The sequence below is a fragment of the Polyodon spathula genome, chromosome 33, assembly GCF_017654505.1.
Source record: "Polyodon spathula isolate WHYD16114869_AA chromosome 33, ASM1765450v1, whole genome shotgun sequence".
Lineage (NCBI taxonomy): Eukaryota > Metazoa > Chordata > Actinopteri > Acipenseriformes > Polyodontidae > Polyodon > Polyodon spathula.
In genome coordinates this window covers 6378055-6382135 of record NC_054566.1, presented here as the reverse complement: position 1 = coordinate 6382135, position 4081 = coordinate 6378055, and the positions used below count along the sequence as shown (strand labels likewise).

Below are 4081 nucleotides of genomic sequence, written 5' to 3'. Positions count from 1 at the left end.
CACAGACCAAAAACATACAGCCATAAACAGAACTCAAAAGTCAGAGGCAAGCATAAGAACTCTCGCCACCTCTCGAGGCACCATTTCAGACAAAGTGTGTCAAATACGGCAAGTGAAGGATTGGTTGGTGTTGGAGGGGGTGAGTTTAGGCTGAGCAAAGGGTCATTTCGGTGCGGAGGTAATGTATTGAATGTGGCCAGTTTACAAACTATAGGAGACATTGTAAGGAAGTGCTTAAGAATGTTGTCAGGATGGCCGAGTCATCTAAGGTGCCTTATGCAAAGACATACAGTCTTTCCATGGAAATGGGTATGCTGGTCTCTGAGTGGAGGTGTGGGATCAAATCCCACTGCTGATGAGCCTTTTTTTTTCTTTTTTAAATAATTGTTAGTTTCTCAAATGATTTATTATAATTAATTAACCACATTGACATGAACAACACATTTTAAGTTAATATTATATATTATTTTAATTAAATATCTTGTACTTTATTTATTTATTTACTTATTTAGTTATTTACAATAGACATGCTTAAAATGTAATGTATGAAAATTAGTCAGATTGGGGGGGCTGATCTATGAAATTTAGTCTGGGTGTTTTTTAAAGGGTGTTAGAAAAACCTAGAAAATGCTTTGGAAACCAAGAAAAAAGTTGGTTAACACGTTTCATGATTTGCTAACATAAATTTTCTTATCAAAGCCACACTGCCACCAAATTCTAGCAAGTTCAATCAGAAAGTAAATCTGTGAAACCAAAATGTCATTATAGAAAGGCTTAGGTTGGCCAGGATGCCCTTTTGCACACCGCACACCAGCGACCCCTGTAGACTGGCCGGGCGCCTGCAGGCCTGCCTGTAAGTTGTCCAGACCTGCGTGGTCTTCCAATGCTGTAGCTCTGAGGTGGCTGCATGGCAGACCTGCAAAGTGTAAAGAAGCAGACGGCTGACAGCACACATTTTGGAGTACGTGTGTCTGTCTTTGTCTCTCCCAAAGAAGTGCGGGGGTGGCAGCAGTGAGCCAGGTTCAAATACAATAAAATAAAATAAAATGTAATTATTGACCACCGTGAGCCAGATTGCATAATGCGTCCATAACAAGCTGCTTCCACGGCATTGCGTACTTGCATCTGTCACCCAGGTCAACCCTACTTTATCAAAATCCGTGTGAAATCGCATGCTGGACTCCAACGTCAAGTGAACATGAATATGCGTGCGTTCTTAACCGCACGTTATGGCAACAGTGTATACCTGCAAGACGAACGTCACACGCCTCACACGTCAAGCCTGGTACCCCTATAACTCCACCTACTCCACCTCTACAGTGACGCAATTTCCAAGTCCTCACAATGATACCACCCAGGGAGCATGTGCAAACCGAGTACACGCGCGGCCGTAACTGCACGTTACGAGGAAAAACTTCCAGTTTGTGAGTGTCAGTGACAGAAACTGTGAACACAGACTCAACATTCGTTCCCTGCTCCTTCTCCGTGAACTACAGCATTCTCTTAACCCATTCTGAAAAGAAATAGTTATATAACTAATAAAATATATATTAAACTTGTAGCTGTTTTTAAAAAGATTTGGGTCGCTCTTAAAAGAGCCTTTGGTTGCTCTGTTACATTACAGAAGTAGCTAGCTATTCAGCTGCGTAAAGTAATCTAACGTCATTTAGACGGTACCTTCACGTCTTGATAACACATTCTTCGAGCATCTTTCCCCTTGGAATGCGATAAGAGACGATAAAAAATAATTTAAAAAAAGCAGAAGCGCCCTTTTTTTTTTCTTTTAGGAGGTTCCATGTTATTTTCCTTCAGCACGGCAAATCTACTTTGCACTATAGGCGTCATTATTTTATTTTTTTTTTAAAGGGAAAGTGCACATATAATGACCGTAACAACTTCATTAATACATTTGGCTTGAGAGAGTCCCGATTTGATCAAAAATATGTAAAAAAAAAAAAAATGAATGTAAGGGAAATTTATGAACTTTGATTGCTGTGTACTATTAATTTCTCCCAGATTACATGCGCATTTTTTTACGAAAATTTTCAGAAAATGTAGAAATAAAGTAAATGGCATTTCAGGGTGTGTGTGATATACTCTACTATCACCCCGCCCCAACGCGCCCGGGGAGCGGTACTCGAGTATATCACACACCTTACATAATACATCTATATCAGTAATACATAACAACTGGTAAATATAAAGAGTTGCCACTCTAGCATATTACAATAACTAAAAAAAAAACTAAAAACTAAAAAAGATGCTGTGGGAATGGAAAGGCATATTTGTAGAACTGCAGGTAAATTCTGTACTTGAATGTTAGACCACTACTTCTGTGAAACCATTAAATAATCTCCCAGCCTGCTAAATCAGGCTCAACCTGTTACATGCCATATAATTTACATGCAATTCTGCATTGCCAAGTGGATATTATTTTTTTTTTTCTTTTTACAGTCACAGTTAATGCTAACTCTCTTACTGAGACGAAATGCCAACAGGGTTTCTTAAATTGTTAGGAAGATCCACTGGCTGAAAGATATAAAACACTCGATGGCGTGCCCTGCACCACCCCATTTCATCCACGTTGTCAGCAAACAAGAACCGTCCTCGGGAGGCGTAATAAAGCCGCTGTAGTTAGTGTTCTGTACAAACCGCGTGTGCTTTGTAATGCACTTGTCAGGATGGCCGAGTGGTCTAAGGCGCCAGACTCAAGGACTGATGAAGTCTTTCCATGTAACTGGGTATTCTGGTCTCCGAATGGAGGCGTGGGTTCAAATCCCACTTCTGACAGTCATTTTTTTATTTGTGTGAGTGTTTTCTTTTGTTTTGTATATCTGTTAATTTCTTCAAAATTATATTCTAGTTAATTTAAATGATTCACCACACAGACATAAACAATATTTTTTAAAACTAAGAAAAGAAAGTGGCCAGTACGGGGATCGAACCCGCGACCTTGGCGTTATTAGCACCACGCTCTAACCAACTGAGCTAACCGGCCAAGACATTAACGAGGGCATAAAATGTCAAAGAACTTTTTAAGAAACTTTTGTTTTTTTCACGTTCAGTAATAGCACCTGTAGTCCAAATTTCACGTGACACCAGTATCACTTTTTAATATTTGGTACTGACATGAACCTTATGCACGTTCAGTAATAGCTTCCTGATTGTAGTGAACAGAGGTTAAATCTCGTAGCCCGGCTAGCTCAGTCGGTAGAGCATGAGACTCTTAATCACGTTCAGTAATAGCACCTGTAGTCCAAATTTCACGTGACACCAGTATCACTTTTTAATATTTGGTACTGACATGAACTTGAACCTTAATGCACGTTCAGTAATAGCTTCCTGATTGTAGTGAACAGAGATTAAATCTTATAGCCCGGCTAGCTCAGCCGGTAGAGCGTGAGACTCTTAATCTCAGGGTCGTTGGTTCGAGCCCCACGTTGGGCGTATGCATTTTTGTGTTTTATTTTTTGTTTTTTACATCAGTATTATTTACATTTATGTTTTATTCAGTTAAACGAAAAATGTATATTTTGTTTTACCTACAAGTCATGACATTGTCACGCGAAATTTGGTCCACCGTGAATGGCCTCCTGGGACAAAATTTCATAGAATAGGCTTTTAAAAATGGTCTCTCTGTAAATGAAATGTGGTATATAAAAACAAATTATTATTATTATTATTATTATTATTATTATTATTATTATTATTACATTTAATTGCAATCTAATACACCTATGAACAAGTTCCCCCAGGACTGTGACTGATCTAAAAGAAACGGTGGCGTTTTTCATTGGATGATCTAAGACACTTAGTCCAAATTTCACGTGACACTATAGTGTCACTTTTTAAATATTTGGTATATACGATTATACTGTAAATACAGTATATTTTAAAATATCACTGTCCTGGTCACAAAAGCAAAGTTTGTGGGGAATAATAGCCATTTTCTATACTTTTGAGGCATAAGCAATTAGGAAATAACACTTACTACCCAGGAACAAAAATTGTGTTACATACTGTTATTATTTTTAAAAAAATTTAAAAAAACTCTGCAAATAAGTGATACTTACACACACAC

The 4081-nt window shown here is 38.2% G+C and overlaps 3 non-coding genes across 3 annotated transcripts; 2 read left to right on the top strand and 1 right to left on the bottom strand.

Annotated features, from left to right (window-relative positions):
- Window positions 1-2675: 2675 nt before the first annotated feature.
- Window positions 2676-2790, top strand: trnal-caa. The gene is made up of 2 exons: window positions 2676-2713; window positions 2745-2790. It is a non-coding gene; the product is annotated as a tRNA-Leu (tRNA).
- Window positions 2791-2924: 134 nt separating this feature from the next.
- Window positions 2925-2998, bottom strand: trnai-aau. Its single transcript has one exon. It is a non-coding gene; the product is annotated as a tRNA-Ile (tRNA).
- A 376-nt stretch (window positions 2999-3374) lies between these two features.
- On the top strand, window positions 3375-3447 carry trnak-cuu. The gene has a single exon. It is a non-coding gene; the product is annotated as a tRNA-Lys (tRNA).
- The last annotated feature ends 634 nt before the right edge of the window (window positions 3448-4081 follow it).